Source organism: Heterodontus francisci, chromosome 24, assembly GCF_036365525.1.
Source record: "Heterodontus francisci isolate sHetFra1 chromosome 24, sHetFra1.hap1, whole genome shotgun sequence".
NCBI lineage: Eukaryota > Metazoa > Chordata > Chondrichthyes > Heterodontiformes > Heterodontidae > Heterodontus > Heterodontus francisci.
The window spans coordinates 43156666-43176818 of NC_090394.1; the positions used below are offsets into that span (position 1 = coordinate 43156666).

Consider the following 20153-nt stretch of genomic DNA (forward strand, 5'->3'; position numbering starts at 1 on the left):
GACCAGATATGCAGTAATTGAAAAAGAAGCACTTGCAGTCACGTGGACTTGCGAGAAGTTCTCTGATTACATTATAGGATTGAAAGCCATCATTGAGACAGACCACAGACCATTAGTTTCCTTACTGGATGAGCAGCAGATCGCAAAAATGCCTCCAAGAATTCAGAAGTTCTAGTTACAATTGATACAATATATGTACGAGACCGTATATATCAGGGAAAGATGCAAACTCAGCTGATGCGCTATCAAGAGCAATGGTAGACCATCAGACTCAACAGGTCGTGAACTGTGTGGACAAGATGGAGTCGTATTCACAATATACTGCACAACAGTGGCCAGCAAGTCTACAGAAACTGCAAGAAATTTGTCATGCCCAAAAGCAGGATGAAGAATGTACACGTAGATGTCAATACTGCACATATGGTTGGCCTCAAGAATGTCCTGGCAGTAAGAACAATACACAACAATCCTGGGCAGTGATTATAAGAGTGCTGGAATTTATTTATCATGATTTTTCTCCTTCCTCTCCTGAATGTGCATGTTGGGCTCAGCCTGCTGTCTCACTTCATTGCTGAGCCCAGAGAATGAATGTTGATGGCTATTCGACCACATGGGGTAATCTTGGCCACACCTGATCCTGGTTTGGCCCCACATCTGCACACACACTTGCCATTGGGTAATGGGAGCAGGAGCCCATGCAAACCTTTCCTCACATTGTAACCTGGGGACAAAGGGAGGGGGCCTGAGTCAGTCAGTGACCCAAATACTACCAGAGGTTGGGGATATAATCCTGGCCCACATCTGTATAACAAAGCTCTACAACCACTGGGATGCCCTCAGGCACATTCCCTATAGATTTCTACACAGACGCACTGCGCTGTTCTACAACCACAGTACAAAGAATGTTTAATGAGGCAGCGAAAGATTGCTGCTTTTGCCTTTCACTGTGAGGAGCCTGTTTGTTTTTAATCTATCAAGCAAGTCAGCGCAATACACCCTACAGGACAGGTACAGCACAGATTAGACATGAAGTAAAGCTCCCTCTACACTGTCCCATCAAACACTCCCAGGGCAGGTACAGCCCAGGTTAGAAACAAAGTAAAGGTGCCTCTGCACTGTCCCATCAATGCATCTATGAAGGTTAAGGCCCATTTTTGAGGCCAATAGATCAATCAGAGTCTATAAATAAATAGCCTATGAACTGTGAGCTGTCAGTAGATGTATACTTGTGAAAACGAGCTGCTGTATGAAGTGCCATTCATTGTAGGAAGTGAAGTGTTCTTCGACTGTGACATTATTGCACTCGTTCCCCTTTTATACCTAACCTTTCCCCAGGGGAAATAGTTAGATCTGACCTAGAAGGATTTTTCCCCAAATCCTAATGTTTTATTACAATGATTTAAAAAAGTCTGCTATAATTACACACTTTGTACAGCACAGGCACCCCCTGGACTTCAGGTCATGTACACACTGAGAGTGATGATCAGAGAACCCTAATTACTCACAGTACCACATCCATGGCAATAATAACAGTAAATTGCCATTATTACACTGTGGCCCTGCAGCTCACCCCTTGCCCCTGTTTTCTCTTTTAAAATGTATCTTTTCAGATCTCTTCCTTCAACTCTTCCTCTGTCTCTGGCAGCTTAGCTCCGGTACTTTGGTCCTGCGGTGCTCCTGTGCTGTGCTCCTGTACTCCACTCCTGTTCTGTGCTGCCTCAGTGCTCCCACCAAGGATAGACAGACTCTGCAGTGAGAAGCAGGCAAACCCATCTCACTAATAGAACCATAGAAAAATTACAGCACAAAAGGAGACCATTCAGCCCATCGTGTCTGTGCCGGCTGTAAAAACTAGCTGCCCAATCTAATCCCACCTTCCAGCACCTGGTCTGTAGCCTTGAAGTTACAGCACTTCAGGTGCATGTCCAGGTACCTTTTAAATGAGTTGAGGGTTTCTGCCTCCATCACCGTTCCTGGCAGTGAATTCCAGACACCCACCACCCTCTGGGTAAGCAAATACCTGTTTTCTTAAAAGCAGTATTGAAACACTCCTTACATGCAGCACTTTCATACGATTAGTATTTTATAGTACTATAATTTAAATGAGGGGTGTCTGTGATTACTGATCAATTTGAAAAGAGGTCCTTTAACCAAAAATGTTTGCGGATCACTGTACTAGTGCAGGATGTATCTCCACTAATCCCTTCCTTTACCTGGATCTCCTCGTACACCAATTGGAAGCTGCTGGCAGCCTTGGCCAGCCTAATTTTCCTCAGGGTGACCTGCTCGGATTTCTGCTGGCAGCTCCTGCTCCATGGGACCAGGGCTGGGGCAGTATCCAGGCTGCCTGTAGCTGACCAACCGTTGCCTGCACTTGTTGGGGTGGCTCCAACGCTGGCACTTGGCGCACAGGCTTACTTTGCAGGTCCAGGCCCTGGCCCTTCTACACTGGTTGCAGTGGATTTTTTTTTAGGTTTTTTATAAAGCATTTTCAGATACAGTAATATGGCACAGGATTTTCCTCGAGGGCCCCATCATGGCTGCCATCTGCCTTCGACGATCATGCTCAGCAGGCAGTTCCCACCTCCTGGCAGAGCTCAGAGCCACTAATTGCTCACTTAGGGCATCTACATTTGAAGATTGCACTGCATGAGCGATGCAGATGCAACACAGGGTCAGGACCCAGAAATTATCTGGGCATCAGGTTCCCAACCCTGGATTGAAAATCAAACTGTAAGTGTGTGAAACTTACCATTGCCTGCTCACTTACCACACATCAGCATGTCAAAACACCACACATCTATCTTCTCACTGTTTCTCTGCACCCCCCGCCCACCCCTTCCGCGATCTGCAATATTTGTAACCTAGCCCACCCAATGGGATTGATCCAACTGCCTGATTTTAATCTCCATTAAAGAGAGTGAACCAGGTCAGTGTGTAAAGCAGGCAGGCACCCAATCCTGTGAATTTCCAATGGGTGGGTTAGATAACAAGTACCCTCTGTTTATCAGGAGGAAAATGTCCTTCTGAAGTTCATTATTATTATTTAAAGTGCCCCCTCCCTGAGTGAGTTTATTCAAGGGGTAGCTGAGCCATGTGGATGAGGAAACTGGCTGCCACTCCCAGGGTCCATCCCTGGTCTGTGCTGTGCTAGTTACACTGTCATCAGTCAATTTGGACTTTGGAGGGGAGAAATCTGGCAGTACTCCTGCACCCCATCCCCCCCCCACCCCATTGCTATTTAGTTGTCCCTGCTAAGTATCCGGTTTGGTAATGAGGTTACTGACAGTCACTGATTGGCTTCTACAAGTAGAATGCCACTTCGGAAGGGTACAGGGGGTCACTGGACCAACCTGCTGACTGTTCTGCTCACTTGTCCAAAGGTCCTGAGGCCAATTAGAGTGCCCCCACCATCATTTCAGCCGGGGTCAGTTAACTGCGCACTGACAGGAAAGAACGTGGGACATTCAGTTTGACTTGCAAACAAATGAATCAGCTGTCATTTGTTTGATAGACTCAGCTCAGTGTTGCACTTCATGCTTTAATAGTTACTCAGCTGCCAAGACCTGGGATTCCGGCTCTTTCACAAAGCTGTTAATACCTACGGGTACAAAGCAATCACCCATCTGTCAATCAAGGTTCCATAGTCTCTTTAACCACAAGCTGCAGGCAAACTAGATTGAATCCCAGCTGTGGTAGTGTGCATTGATTTATAATTAGAAGCTCATATGACAGACAAAGCTCTTGAAGTTTCTCATTCTAATTTTTGATATTGACTGGGGAGTTAATCTTGCTTCAGTGGCTAGCACTTTCCCCTCTGAGTCAAATAGTCGTGGTTTCACGCCCCACTCCAGAGGCTTGAGCTTAGAATCCAGGCTGACACTCCAGTGCAGTACTGAGGGAGTGCAGCACTGTCAGAAGTGCTGTCTTTCTGCTGACATGTTAAAGCAAGGGCCCATCTGCTCTCTCATAAGGTTATAAATGATCCTGCGGTGCTATTTCAAAGAAGACCAGGGCCAATATTTATTCCTCAATCAATATCATTAAAATATTATCTGCTCATTGACACATTGATGTTTGTGGGAGTTTACTGTGTGCAAATTAGCTGCCACGTTTCCTACATTACAGTCGTGACTACACATCAAAAGCACTTGAGCAAAATACTGCAGATGCTGGAAATCTGAAATAAAGACAGCAAGTGCTGGAAATACTCAGCAGGTATGTATGGCAGCAACTGTGGAGAGAGAAACAGAGTTAACGTTTAAGGTCAATGACCTTTCACCAGAACTGATGAAAGGTCATCGACCTGAAATATTAACTCTGTTTCTCTCTCCACAGGTGCTACCATCCCTGCTCAGTACGTCTAGCATTTTCTGTCTTAATTTCAAAAGAACTTCATTGGCTATAAAGTGTTTTGGGACATCCTGCGGTTGTGATAGGTGCTGTAGAAATGCAAGAAGTTTCCTATTTTACCCATAACAAATACAACTGGCTGATTAAAATTCCATCCATCAGAAAGTTCTTGCTTTTTCCATATAATTCAGGGCTTAGAAGGAATGATGTGGACCCTGGGTGGTCTGATAACTGAATGTGACAGTCCTATTTGCGGAAACAGGCAGCTGTCAGATCTAATGTAGCAGATGGCATTTGTACCAGAGGCCTGCCTCTACTCCACACCAAGGTGTTAATGCAAGAATCCTGGATTTCTAATTCCAGTCCTCCCAACCCTGACAGAAAGACTTGCATTTATACAGCATTTTACCTCACCCCAAGATGCTTCATAATAAATAAGGTACTTCCAAAATATAGTCACTTCTAATTTCTACTGATGTTATAGTTGGAAGATCAGGGGAACCCTTTCAGAAATTACTCGTGGATGTGTGTGACCGTTCCACCACCATCTCCCACCCCACCCCCCATCCAGAGTGGCGCTTCAATTCATGATCTTCTGACTCAGAGGTGAGAGGTTAACTTGAGCCAAGGTTGGCATCTTGACAAAGTTTCAGTTCATAGGGCCAACCTACAAAACTGATCACAATTTCAAACAGAGCTGACATAGCTCTAGAAAGCTGACCAACGTGAGGATGGCCCTGTCATGTGAAAGCTACTGGTTTTATATGGACTCTGTCCCACAAACTATAGATAACACCAACATCCCTTCATTATTCATTGGTGGGCAAAGAAGATAAGGACATTAAACTAATGGGGCAATCCAGATGCTGAAGACACAAAACTATGGTGCATTTCAAGGGAGCCAGGGGTCCCCTGGAATATTTGAATTTTTACATAAAATTGATGCATCTTTGTTTATCTTAACAAGCACAATTGGCATTTATTTAAAATAAAAACACACACAAGGCACCTCAGGGCATGAAAGTGGATTCTGTAATAGAAAGGGAAAGATTAATAGGGTTGACTGAAAGCTTTGCTGAAGAGATGTGTTTTGAGAGGTTTTGAAAGGAGTCGAGAGGGGTGATAAAACGTTGAGGTAGAGTAAGCAGCTGAAGGCCGGGCCACCAATGTGGGGAAAGAGAGAGGAGAAGGTACAGAAAGCAGATTCAAAGCAATGGAGAGTTCAAAGGGGGTGGGGGTTGTGCGGTTACAACAGATTTCAGAGATAGGGAGAGATAAGGCCCTGGAGGGATTTAAAGGCAATGATGAGGACTTTAAATTCAAACCATTGGAGGATGAAGAGCCAAGGTAGGACAGAGAGGACAGGGGCGATGAGAGTGACATTTTGTGTGGGCTCCTGGGCTGGAAGCTCCCTAGGAAGCTCCCTTGCTGTTCAACTCTATCCATGGCCATCTGCTCCCATCCCTAACGTTTTCTCCCCCAATCTGCCCTCTTAAACTGTTTAAATTCCCCTGGCTCTTTAAATCAGTTCATTTTAGCCCTATCTAAAAGTTAACAGTTAGTTTAGTGTATGTTACCTGGGCCCACTGCCCTCCCCCAGCCACACCTGCTCTTTGTTTTCTCAATGAAATTGATCCGGATGAAACTGACGAGAACAGCTGCCGATACTTTAATCTCCGATCCTGCTGTCTTCACAGTCCAGAGTGTCTGCAGCCACGGCATGCGGTAAGTCCATTGAGGTGAAGAAGGAGCTGCGGGACCCGAGAGAAGTCCTGTGAAAAGGTGCCCCGAACACCCAAAACATCCACGAACGGCCCCCCCCGGCCGCAACTTCAAAGCGCCCGCGGGAGATGGCTCGGAGAGCATCTGCAGCGCACTGTCGGCAATGCTGCATGCCTTTATTTAAACCACTGCAAAAAAAAAACCCTTAGCAAATGTAATCACCTCTAAGTCTGCCAAATGATGCTTCACCTCCCGAAGGACGTGGATGAGCTTTCCGGACGTCGATGGTGGGCACTGAGGAAATTACCTGCACCAGATTCCACCCCCCCTCCCCCCCCCCCCCTTTACCCCCCTTCCACCACCCCCCCCCACCCCCGTCCCCTTCCCTGCTCCACCCTCTCAGCTCACCCCCTCACAACCCCGTCCCAGCCCGCCCCCCCCTCGCACCATCTTCACCCCGCACCCCCTTCCCCTGCACCCCCCCCCACCCCCTCCCTCTACCCCTCCCCCTTGCATCCCCTCCTCCCACCGGCACCATCCTACACCTGCGTAGGGGCCCCAACAACCCCACTGCCTTGTGGGCGTCTCGGGAGAGACCAAGGCTAAGGGAGTAAACCCTAACAGAAAATCCGGAGCGGAACCCCGTAGGCGGTCATGTGTCACCTTTGGCATGTTTCCGGCAGTTCCTGCAGCCATACTGGTGCCAAACGTCGTGTCCTGCACTCCTTTGGACCCCACCAGAAAGGCCGAGAGGGGGGTTTTGACGACTGGGCAACTCTCAACCTCCATAAATTTGCCCAGGCATGCGCCATGGAGAGGTCACTCCATAATTGCCTCACAGCGACTGAAACAACACGGAAGGCAGCAGTTACGGGTTATAAGTCCAGATAAATTGGCGTAGAAACTGGGCGCCACGGGTTGCCTTTGTCGGTGGGAGAGGTCATTGCACCTCACTGGACAGCTACCGCCCGCCTCAAACCGGGCAGCCCCCGGTCAATAAGGTTCTGTCCCGCCACAGTCTGCCTGCTTCAATGGGTGCTTGGAGCTCAGGGTCATTGCCCGAAAGGTGGACTGATACACCGCACCAAACAACATGAAAAAAGGAAAGAAGGTACCAGCCCTTCGCTTTGCAAGCTGGAACGTCAGAACTATGTGTCCTGGCCTGTCGGAAGACCTTACACAAATCAACGATTCTCGGAAGACCGCCATCATTAACAACGAGCTCAGTAGACTCAATGTGGACATTGCAGCACTTCAGGAGACTCGCCTCCCCGCGAGTGGCTCTCTAGCAGAGCAAGACTACACCTTCTTCTGGCAGGGCAGGGATCCTGAAGAACCAAGACAGCATGGAGTGGGCTTCGCCATCAGAAACTCCTTGCTCAGCATGATAGAGCCTCCCTCAAATGGCTCGGAACGCATACTGTCCATCCGACTGCTCACCACCTCTGGTCCAGTACACCTACTCAGCATCTATGCTCCAACACTCTGTTCCGCACCTGAAGCTAAAGACCAGTTCTATGAACAACTCCATAACATCATTAGCAGCATCCCCAACACCGAACACCTATTCCTGCTGGGGGACTTTAATGCCAGGGTTGGGGCCGACCATGACTCATGGCCCTCCTGTCTTGGGCGCTATGGCGTTGGAAGGATGAATGAGAACGGGCAGAGACTGCTTGAGTTGTGTACCTATCATAACCTCTGCATCACCAACTCGTTCTTTCACACTAAACCCTGTCACCAGGTTTCATGGAGGCACCCAAGATCACGTCGTTGGCACCAGCTAGACCTCATTGTCACAAGGCGAGCCGCCTTAAACAGTGTTCAAATCACACGCAGCTTCCACAGTGCGGACTGCGACACCGACCACTCCCTGGTGTGCAGCAAGGTTAGACTCAGACCAAAGAAGTTGCATCATTCCAAGCAGAAGGGCCACCCGCGCATCAACACGAGCAGAATTTCTCACCCACAGCTGTTACAAAAATTTCTAAATTCACTTGTAACAGCCCTTCAAAACACTCCCACAGGGGATGCTGAGACCAAGTGGGCCCACATCAGAGACGCCATCTATGAGTCAGCTTTGACCACCTACGGCAAAAGTGCGAAGAGAAATGCAGACTGGTTTCAATCTCATAATGAAGAGCTGGAACCTGTCATAGCCGCTAAGCGCATTGCACTTTTGAACTACAAGAAAGCCCCCAGCGATTTAACATCCGCAGCACTTAAAGCAGCCAGAAGTACTGCACAAAGAACAGCTAGGCGTTGCGCAAACGACTACTGGCAACACCTATGCAGTCATATTCAGCTGGCCTCAGACACCGGAAACATCAGAGGAATGTATGATGGCATGAAGAGAGCTCTTGGGCCAACCATCAAGAAGATCACCCCCCTCAAATCTAAATCGGGGGACATAATCACTGACCAACGCAAACAGATGGACCGCTGGGTTGAGCACTACCTAGAACTGTACTCCAGGGAGAATGCTGTCACTGAGACTGCCCTCAATGCAGCCCAGCCTCTACCAGTCATGGATGAGCTGGACATACAGCCAACCAAATCGGAACTCAGTGATGCCATTGATTCCCTAGCCAGCGGAAAAGCCCCTGGGAAGGACAGCATTACCCCTGAAATAATCAAGAGTGCCAAGCCTGCTATACTCTCAGCACTACATGAACTGCTATGCCTGTGCTGGGACGAGGGAGCAGTACCCCAGGACATGCGCGATGCCAACATCATCACCCTCTATAAAAACAAAGGTGACCGCGGTGACTGCAACAACTACCGTGGAATCTCCCTGCTCAGCATAGTGGGGAAAGTCTTTGCTCGAGTCGCTCTGAACAGGCTCCAGAAGCTGGCCGAGCGCGTCTACCCTGAGGCACAGTGTGGCTTTCGTGCAGAGAGATCGACTATTGACATGCTGTTCTCCCTTCGTCAGATACAGGAGAAATGCCGTGAACAACAGATGCCCCTCTACATTGCTTTCATTGATCTCACCAAAGCCTTTGACCTCGTCAGCAGACGTGGTCTCTTCAGACTACTAGAAAAGATCGGATGTCCACCAAAGCTACTAAGTATCATCACCTCATTCCATGACAATATGAAAGGCACAATTCAACATGGTGGCTCCTCATCAGAGCCCTTTCCTATCCTGAGTGGTGTGAAACAGGGCTGTGTTCTCGCACCCACACTTTTTGGGATTTTCTTCTCCCTGCTGCTTTCACATGCGTTCAAATCCTCTGAAGAAGGAATTTTCCTCCACACAAGATCAGGGGGCAGGTTGTTCAACCTTGCCCGTCTAAGAGCGAAGTCCAAAGTACGGAAAGTCCTCATCAGAGAACTCCTCTTTGCTGACGATGCTGCTTTAACATCTCACACTGAAGAATGCCTGCAGAGTCTCATCGACAGGTTTGCGTCTGCCTGCAATGAATTTGGCCTAACCATCAGCCTCAAGAAAACGAACATCATGGGGCAGGATGTCAGAAATGCTCCATCCATCAATATTGGCGACCACGCTCTGGAAGTGGTTCAAGAGTTCACCTACCTAGGCTCAACTATCACCAGTAACCTGTCTCTAGATGCAGAAATCAACAAGCGCATGGGTAAGGCTTCCACTGCTATGTTCAGATTGGCCAAGAGAGTGTGGGAAAATGGCGCACTGACACGGAACACAAAAGTCCGAGTGTATCAGGCCTGTGTCCTCAGTACCTTGCTCTACGGCAGCGAGGCCTGGACAACGTATGCCAGCCAAGAGCGACGTCTCAATTCATTCCATCTTCGCTGCCTTCGGAGAATACTTGGCATCAGGTGGCAGGACTATATCTCCAACACAGAAGTCCTTGAAGCGGCCAACATCCCCAGCTTATACACACTACTGAGTCAGCGGCGCTTGAGATGGCTTGGCCATGTGAGCCGCATGGAAGATGGCAGGATCCCCAAAGACACATTGTACAGCGAGCTCGCCACTGGTATCAGACCCACCGGCCGTCCATGTCTCCGTTATAAAGACGTCTGCAAACGCGACATGAAATCGTGTGACATTGATCACAAGTCGTGGGAGTCAGTTGCCAGCATTCGCCAGAGCTGGCGGGCAGCCATAAAGACAGGGCTAAATTGTGGCGAGTCGAAGAGACTTAGTAGTTGGCAGGAAAAAAGACAGAGGCGCAAGGGGAGAGCCAACTGTGCAACAGCCCCAACAAACAAATTTCTCTGCAGCACCTGTGGAAGAGCCTGTCACTCCAGAATTGGCCTTTATAGCCACTCCAGGCGCTGCTTCACAAACCACTGACCACCTCCAGGCGCGTATCCATTGTCTCTCGAGATAAGGAGGCCCAAAAGAAAGACAATACAAGACAGTGGCGTTTTGGATCAGCTGAAGTTAATGGCGGGTGGAAGATGGAAGGTTGGTCAGCACAGTAGGAATAATCAAGTCTGGAGATAACAATGGCATGGATGAGGGTTTCAGCAGAAGATGGGTCTGACAGAGGCAGGTGATATTAGAGAGGTGGAGGTAGACGTTCTTTGTGATGGTAATGAACAGCCAAAGTTGCAAAGACTCTGGTTCAACCAGAGACTGTGCCTGGGGGGGGGAGAGGGGGGGAGGGAATGGGGTCAGCGACAAGGGTACTGTGTGGCTTTGGTCTTACCAGTATTTAACTGGGAGAAGCAGGTCTGTACTGCAGAGCAGCAAACCTGTTTCATTAATGGGATCTGGAGGGGTAGAATTGTCACTGAAGTTTAGGATTCCTCCAGATAATCTCAGCAAGCACAGTGGCGCAGTGGTTAGCACCGCAGCCTCACAGCTCCAGGGACCTGGGTTCGATTCCGGGTACTGCCTGTGTGGAGTTTGCAAGTTCTCCCTGTGTCTGCGTGGGTTTTCTCCGGGTGCTCCGGTTTCCTCCCACAAGCCAAAAGACTTGCAGGTTGATAGGTAAATTGGCCATTATAAATTGTCACTAGTATAGGTAGGTGGTAGGGAAATATAGGGACAGGTGGGGATGTTTGGTAGGAATATGGGATTAGTGTAGGATTAGTATAAATGGGTGGTTGATGTTCGGCACAGACTCGGTGGGCCGAAGGGCCTGTTTCAGTGCTGTATCTCTAATCTAATCTAATCTAAGCCATGGAATTTCTGAAGTTGGGAACAGAGGCTGGGGGGCTCTGAAAATACCTGCGCCAGATGGTGTGTCAATTTCAAGGCACTGGCAATAATCACCAGTGGGTGTGGGGGGGGGGTGGAGAGCTGGACAGGAATCCTTCTCACCTCCCAATTGAGGGCAGATAAACTAGTTAAATTCTCCTTCAGAGCATGTTGAAGGGGAAGGGTAGAATATTTAAAGGGGTGCACGAGTTTCAAAAGCTGTCAGTTTCTGAACAGCTGATGGGAGGTGGGTAAACAGTGGGAAGCCAGTCAAGGCTGTCCCTTAACAGGGTCAGCAGGGCAAAGGGGGACTCAGCACTTGGTAAAGTAGGTGCCCTTGGTGCTACTCAGGTGGCAGGGAGAATGGGCACTCAGCACTTGAGCATCAAACGGAGTCGTCAATCCACTGGCATCATGGAGGCAGAAAAGCAGGGGCAAGGCTGCCAATCACAATAGAACGGCCACCTGTTTAATAGGAATGCTGCAGCTGGCATTGGGGCACGGCTGTCAGATTTTGGGCTTAGTGGTGATAAGGGGCAGCACCCTCCACTGGAAGGGCAGAACTCCTGGCATCAAGAGGGCACAGGATAGGAAAGTGGGGCAGGAAGGCAATAGAGGCCATACCTTTGACACAGGATCTACCGCCAAAGATGAAGTTATCTGGAGATGACCAAGACCCCAATGCCATAGGAGACTGCCACTCTCCAGGCTGATGGTCACTTGTCTTGGAAGACCTCACACCTCGCAGAACTGGTCGCTATGCCTTGCCAGTGGCCGTCAAAATTACTGTGGCCTTGAACTACTTCACTTCTGGCTCTTTCCAAGAATCAGCTGCGCACCTTGGTGCACCTTGGCAGCACACCACTATATCTCGCTGGTCACTGTAGAGCTGGACAGTACATTCAGTTCCTAATGGACACAGCCTGGCAGGGACAGAGGGCATGGGTTTCGCCACTATCGCTGGATTCACCAAGGTACAGGGTAACGTAGATTGCATCCATGTGGCCACTAAGGTACCCAGTAACCTGCCAGTGAGATCCATCAACGGGAAGGGCTTCCACTCCCTCATTGTCCAACAGGTCTGAGACCACAACAAGAGCTTCTTCCATGTGTGCGCTCGCTTTTCTGGCAGCTGCCATGACTTCTTCATCCTCTGCCAGTCCAGGCTGCCTCAGGTCTTCACACCAACCCCCAAAAGTGCATGGATGAACCTAGGTGACAAGGGATATCCCTTGAAGATATGACTACACCTTCTTTACGGGAGCCCCAGACAGAGGCACAGAGGCGATACAACCAATGCCACTGGCTCAGTAGGACAACCATTGAGCGGGCCATTGGGCTAAAACAGATGAGATTTCATTGCCGGGCCTGGTCAGGTGGTGCCCTCCAATACCCTCCTGTAAGGGTCTTGGTCATTGTGGTGGTCTGCAGCACTCTCCATTACATGGCCCTTCAGAGAGGTGTGGACCTTGAGGACAATGAGGCCCTGGAAGGAGACAGCTCATCTGGGGAGGAGTAGGAGAAGGAGATGAGAGAGGAGGAGAAGGAAGGAGGTGGAGGGAGATGACGTTGAACATGCCCCTGCTGCACATTGTGGTGGCCTCCCCCTGCCATCCTCCGGGAAGAGGACCTCCCTCATCTCCCTCATGGCCTCCAGCATTAGATCTGGGTCAGCATTGAAGCAGCGAGGGCTGCCTGTCCTGGGTGCCAGCCTTTGGGTTCTCTCTGACATCTCGCTTCCCTCTGGTGCAGTGGAAGGCTTTGGCACAAACCACAAATCTCTTCCTCAGGACAACCATCAGCCTCAGTGATGGCTGCCGTGGGAGTCTAAATGAATCCCACACTTCATCGGACTCGCCTCTGTTTTTGCCCCCACTGGCTCTAAGTGGACAGGAAACCTGTCTCCATATCAGTTGAAGGCTCGCCCCCATGAAAATCTTAACTTTAATCAGTTTCCCACTGGAGGCGGGTTTCTGACCCGAAAACAATCCCAGCTCTTGTTTCCCTCCTCCATGTCAAAAATTCAGCCCAATGTCTCAGATGGTAGACTAGTTTTGTGTTGTATGTGGGAAGTTTGTCAGTGCTGTGCTACTGAACTACTGAACTGTTCCGAAGAAGGGTCACTGACCTGAAACGTTAACTCTGCTTCTCTTTCCACAGATGCTGCCAGACCTGCTGAGTGATTCCAGCATTTCTTGTTTTTGTTTCAGATTTCCAGCATCCGCAGTATTTTGCTTTTACCGAACTGTGTGGTTTAGTTGGTTGAACTCCAGCAATACCCCTCTGCATACTTGGCGCTTCCCCAACTCTACAACTAATCTGTCTGCTCTTTGGTAACTGGGCTGGGTGCCGAGGAGCAGAGACTGTGCACTGGAGAATCAAGAGAAAAGAGACTCTCACTGTGTGCAATTGTCAGTCAGAGCTTTCATGTCTAGCTCTCGTTTCAGAAGTTTGCAGACTGTCTCGTCCCCAGTATACGTTTGGTGAAGTAAAGGTGAATGTTGAAAATTTAAAATAGAAACATAAAACAAACAGGGTTGTCAACTTCTGAAAGAAAGACTTGCATTTATGATCTCACAACATCCCAAAGTGCTTTCCAGTCAATTAAGTACTTTACAAGCAGGAAGCTTGTCAGTGCTATCATACTGAACTGTGTGGTTTAGTTGAAAGGAAAGGCTAATGTTTGGATAGGGATTCCTAGCCACACTCAAATAGCAAAGGACACCCCCAACATCTCATTTCCAGCATTTAATGCTTTTCTTTTGCTGTATTTAATAGAGCCATTTGCCTGCCAGCCATGCTCAGTATCCCTTCGCTTGCACTGACTCACCAAGTAACTGGACTTTGCCCCATTAACGCGAACGGCAATAAACACGCATGCGCACAGCCCGTCTGCGGCACCCGCTTCTCAGAACGAACGTGTGCAGTCCTGTGATTTGACGCCGCACAGCGCGTCATCAACACTTGCGTACCGAGCTGCGACGGTAATGGAACGTGTGCGCAGCTCGTTTACGTCATTAGCACTTGCGTTCAGTTAGTGGCTCGGCAGTAGGGAAAGATGGAGAATGACGTCTGTGATGTTGGTAGGTAAGAGGTGGAACAGGCCCGAGGGGGAACCTACAGTGTCTGTTTCAATATTTGGTTGCTATGATGTGATGAAGCAAAAATGTCAGGAAAGCATTGTTGAATTGTAATTTATCTCCCACATTTTCTTTTGCCCATGTCCCCTTATCCCCATTTAGGGTTCCCAAACTCTGGTTGGACATATTCGTGAGGTTTCATTCCATCACCTCGTGCCCCAACTGTCCCCACGCAACATGTCTAATAGGTCCACTGACCTGAAACGTTAACTCTGCTTCTCTCCACGATGCTGCCAGACCTGCTGAGTTTTTCCGGCACTTTCTGTTTTTATTTCAGATTTCCAGCATCCGCAGTATTTTGCTTTTATGTCCATTCTCTCAATGCTCTGCCTTCATACTTCCATAGAACCAGAGAAAAATGATGGCACAGAAAGATGCCATTCAGCCCATCGTGTCCATGCCAGTTAAAAAAAACTAGCCACCCAATCTAATCCCACCTTCCAGCACCTTGTCCATAGCCCTGCAGCTTACAGCACTTCAGGTCCAGATGCCTTTTAAATGAGATGGGTTTCTGCTTCCACCAATCTGGGCAGTGAATTCCAGACACCCACCACCCTGTGGGTGAAAAGTTTTTCCTCACATCCCCTCTAATCCTTCTACCAATTGTCTTAAAACTGTGCCCCCTGGTAATTCATCTCTCCGCTAGGGGAAACAGGTCCTTCCTGTCTATCTAGGCCCCTCATAATTTTGTACACCTCAATTAAATCACCCCTCAGCCACCTCTGTTCTAAGGAAAACAACCGTAGCCTATCTAAGTTTTCCTCATTGCTGCAATTTTCAAGCCCTGGCAACGTTCTTGTAAATCTCTTCTGTCGTCTTCTTCTTTGGCCTCCTTGTCTCGAGAGTACCTGGAGGTGGTCAGTGGTTTGTGAAACAGCGCCTGGAGTGGCTATAAAGGCCAATTCTAGAGTGACAGACTCTTCCACAGGCGCTGCAGATAAAATTGGTTGTCAGGGCTGTTACACAGTTGGCTCTCCCCTTGTGCTTCTTTTTTCCTGCCACTAGCTAAGTCTCTTCAACTTGCCACTCTTTAGCCCCGCCTTTATGGCTGCTCACCAGCTCTGGCGTTCACTGGCAACTGAATCCCATGACTTGTGATCAATGTCACAGGACTTCATGTCGCGCTTGCAGACGCCTTTAAAGCAGAGACATGGACGGTGGGTCTGATTCCAGTGACAAGCTCACTGTACAATCCGTCCTTGGGGATCCTGCCATCTTCCATGCGGCTCACATGGCCAAGCCATCTCGAGCACCGCTGGCTCAATAGGGTGTATATGCTGGGGATGTTGGCTGCCTCAAGGACTTCTGCGTTGGAGATACGGTCCTGCCACCTGATGCCAAGGATTTTCCGGAGGCAGCGAAGATGGAATGAATTGAGATGTCGCTCTTGGCTGACATACTTTGTCCCGGCCTCGCTGCCATAAAGCAAGATACTGAGGACACAGGCTTGTTACACTTGGACTTTTGTGTTCCGTGTCAGTGCGCCATTTTCCCACACTCTCTTGGCCAGTCTGGACATAGCAGCAAACGCCTTTCTCATGCGCTTGTTGATTTCTGCATCGAGAGACAGGTTACTGGTGATAGTTGAGCCTAGGTAGGTGAACTCTTGAATCAATTCCAGAGCATGGTCGCCGATATTGATGGATGGAGCATTTCTAACGTCTTGTCCCATGATGTTTGTTTTCTTGAGGCTGATGGTTAGGCCACATTTAGGCCAAATCTCCTCTGTACTCCAGAGTAATGATGTACATACGAACATACATACAAATTAGGAGCAAGAGTAGGCCACTCCGCCATTCAATAAGTCCACAGCTGAACTGATTATTCCACATTTCCACCTACCCCCAATAACCTTCCACCCCCTTGCTTATCAAGAATCTATCTACCTCTGCCTTAAAAATATTCAAAGACTCTGCTTCCACCGCCTTTTGAAGAAGAGAATTCCAAAGACGCACGACCATCAGAAAAAATTTCTCCTCATCTCTGTCTTAAACGGGCAACTTTTTATTTTTAAACAGTGACCCCTAGTTCTATATTCTCCCACAAGGGGAAACATCCTTTCCACATCCACCCTGTCAAGACCACTCAGGATCTTGTATGTTTCACTCAAGTCGCCTCTTACTCTTCTAAATTCCAGTGGATACAAGCCTAGCCCCTCCAATCTTTCCTCGTAAGACAGCCCGCCTGTTCCAGGTATTAGTCTCGTAAACCTTCTCCGTACTGCCGCCAATGCATTTACATCCTTCCTTCCTTAAATAAGGAGACCAATACTGTATACAGTACTCCAGATGTGGTCTCACCAAAGCCCTATATAACTGAAGCATAAGCTGCCTACTTTTGTATTCAATTCCCCTTGCAATAAACGATAACGTTCTATTAGCTTTCCTAATTAATGTGCTGTACCTGCATACTAACATTTTGCAATTCCTGCACCAGGACACCCAGATCCCTCTGCATCTCAGAGCTCTGCAATTTCTCACAACCTAGATAATGTGCTTCTTTGTTATTCTCTCTGCCAAAGTGGACAATTTCCCACTTCCCCACATTATACTCCATTTGCCAGGTCTTTGTCCACTCACGTAACCTATCTATATTCCTTTGCAGTCACCTTATGTCCTCTTCACAAGTTACTTTCATACCTATCTTTGTGTCATCAGCAAGTTTAGCAACCATACCTTCTGTCCCTTCATCTAAGTCATTTATATAAATTGTAAAAAGTTGAGGCCCCAGCACACATCCCTGTAGCACACCACTCGTTACATCTTGCCAACCAGAAAATGACCCATTTATGCCTACTCTCTGTTTCTTGTTAGCTAGCCAATCTTCTATCCATGGCAGTGTTTCTTCCTACACCATGAGCTTTTATTTTCCACAATAAACTTTGATGTGGCACCTTATCAAATGCCTTTTGGAAATCTAAGTACAAGACATCCACTGGTTCCCCTTTATCCACAGCACATGTAACTCCCTCAAAGAACTCCAATAAATTGGTTAAACATGATTTCCCTTTCACAAAACCATGTTGATTCTGCCTGATTACTTTGAATTTTTCTAAGTGTCCTGCTATAACGTCTTCAATAATAATAGCTTCTAACATTTTTCCCTAAGACAGATGTTAAGCTGACTGGCCTGTAGCTTCCTGCTTTCTGTCTCCCTCCCTTTTTTGAATAGAGGAGTTATATTCACTATTTTCTAATCTAACAGAACCTTCCCCAAATCTAGGGAATTTTGGAAAATTAAAACTAAAGCATTAACTATCTCACTGGCCACTTTTAACACCCTCGGATGAAGTCCATCAGGACCCGGGAACTTGTCAGCCCGCAGCTCCAACAATTTGTTCAGTACCGCTTCCCTGGTGATTGTAATTTTCTTGAGTTCCTCCCTCCCTTCCATTTCCTGACTTACAGCTAATACTGGGATGTTATTTGTATCCTCAATAATGAAGACCGATGCAAAATATCTGTTCAATTCATCTGCCATCTCCTTATTATCCATTATTAATTCCCCAGACTCGCTTTCAATAGGACCAACGCTCACTTTATTAACTACTTTTTTCAATATCTATGGAAACTCTTGCTATCTGCCTTCATACTTCTAGCTAGCTTTCTTTCATACTCTAGTTTTACCCTCCTTATCAATCTTTTAGTCACTCTGTGCTGTTTTTATATTCTGTCCAATCTTCTGACCTGCCTCCCATCTTTGCGCAATTATAGGCTTTTTCTTTAAGTCTGATACTATCTTTAACCTTTTTAGTTATCCACGGATGGTGGATCCCACCCTTGGAATTTTTCTTTCTCGTTGAAATATATCCATTCTGTGTATTCTGAAATATCCCCTTAAATGCCTGCCACTGCATCTCTATTGACCTATCCCTTGACCTGATTTGCCAGTTCACTTTAGCTAGCTCTGCTTTCATGCCCTCATAATTGCCCTTATTTAAGTTTAAAATATTAGTCTTGAACCCACTTCTCTCTCCCTCAGACTTCAAATTCAATCATATTATGATCGCTGCTACCTAGGGGCGCCTTAACTATGAGTTCATTCATTAATCCTATCTTGTTGCACTATACCAGGTCTAGGATAGCCTGCTGTCTGGCTCCAGGACCTATTGTTCCAAGAAATTATCCCAAAAACATTCTATGTACTCATCTAGGCTACCTCTGTCCATCTGATTTTTCCAGTCTATAAGTAGTTTGAAATACCCCCCTAATTATCACTGTACCTTTCTGACAAGCTGCCATTATTTTTTCCTTTATACCCCATCCTACAGTGTGGTTAATGTTAGGTAGCCTGTACACCACTCCCACAAGTGACTTCTTGCCTTTATGATTTCTCATCTGTACCCAGACTGCTACATCCTGGTCTCCTGAACTTGGGTCATCCCTCTCTATTGCGCTAATACCATCATTAATTAACAAAGCTACCCCTCCACCTTTTCCTAGCTTCCTGTCCTTCCTAAATGCCATGTACCCTTCAATATTCAGGTCCCAATCTATGTCCTTCCTGTAATATGGTGACCAGAACTGTACTGAGTACTCCAGCTGTGGCCTAACCAGCATTTTATACAGTTCCAGCATTACTTCCCTGCTTTTATATTCTATACCTCGGCCATTAAAGGAAAGCATTCCATATGCCTTCTTCACTTTATCTACCTGTCCTGCCACCTTCAGGGACGTGTGAACTTGCACTCCAAGGTTTCTCATTTCCTCTACCCCTCTCAGTATCCTCCCGATTAATGTGCATTCACTTGCTTTGTTTGCCCTCCTCAAAAGCATTACCTCGCACATCACAGAATTGTTACAGTGTGGACGGAGGCCATTCAGCCCATCATGTCACCACTGCTCTCTGAAAGAGCAACTCCCTCAGTTCCATTCCCCTGCCTTCTCCCTGTAACCCTGCACATTCTTCCTTTTCATATAACTGTCTAATTCCCTTTTGAATGCTTCAATTGAACCTGCCTCCACCACGTTCACAGGCAGCGCATTCCAGACCTTAACCACTCGCTGTGTGAAATTCCCCTTGGATGTGAATTCTATTTGCCACTTTTCCACCCACTCAACCAAACCATTGATCTCATTCAGGAGTCTACAGGTATCCTCTTCACTATCAAGTACACGGCCAATTTTTGTGTCATCTGCAAATTTCCCAATCATGCCGTCCATATTTAAGTCCATATCATTAATATATGCCACAAACAGGAAGGGACCCAACACTGAGCCCTGTGGAACGCCACTGGAAGCCGCCTTCCATTCCCAAAAAACGTCTATTGACCATTATCCTTTGTTTCCTGTCACTGAGCCAATTTTGGATCCAACTCGCCACATTCCCCTGTGTCCCATGGGCTTTTACTTTTCTGACCAGTGTGCCATGTGGGACCTTTTCAAATGCCTTACTAAAATCCATGTAGACAACATCCACTGCACTACCCTCATCAATCCTCCTTGTTACTTCCTCAAAAAATTCAATTAAGTTAGTAAGACACGACTTTCCCTTAAATCCATGCCGACTATCCCTGATTAACCTGTACCTTTCTAAGTGACAGTTTATCCTATCTCTTAGAATTGATTACCATTATTGGTCACTCAGCAGGTCAATCCTCATGATGCCTCCCACATGGTGGCCTACCCTGATACTCATAATTGGTTACCTAACATGCTCATCATCGTGGTGCCTCACCCTCCCACACCCCTTTGCCTTTGGTCGCCCAGTGTGTCTATCCTCGCAGTGTATCGTCTTCGACCCCCCCCCCCCCCCCAAACACTCCCACCATTGATCGCTGTGATACGCCACCTACCTACATC

At 47.6% G+C, this 20153-nt stretch overlaps 1 protein-coding gene across 3 annotated transcripts in view; it reads left to right on the forward strand.

Moving 5' to 3' along the window:
* The first annotated feature begins 14142 nt into the window (after positions 1–14142).
* Positions 14143–20153, forward strand: part of kdm8 (lysine (K)-specific demethylase 8) — a 52867-nt gene continuing 46856 nt past the window's right edge. The window contains exon 1 of one of the 3 annotated variants that reach the window (XM_068056059.1): positions 14143–14295. The gene's annotated coding sequence lies outside the window, so the exon portion shown is untranslated. Of the gene's footprint in view, positions 14300–20153 lie in introns of all 3 variants that reach the window. The other 2 variants (XM_068056058.1, XM_068056057.1) reach the window with 2 other exon arrangements.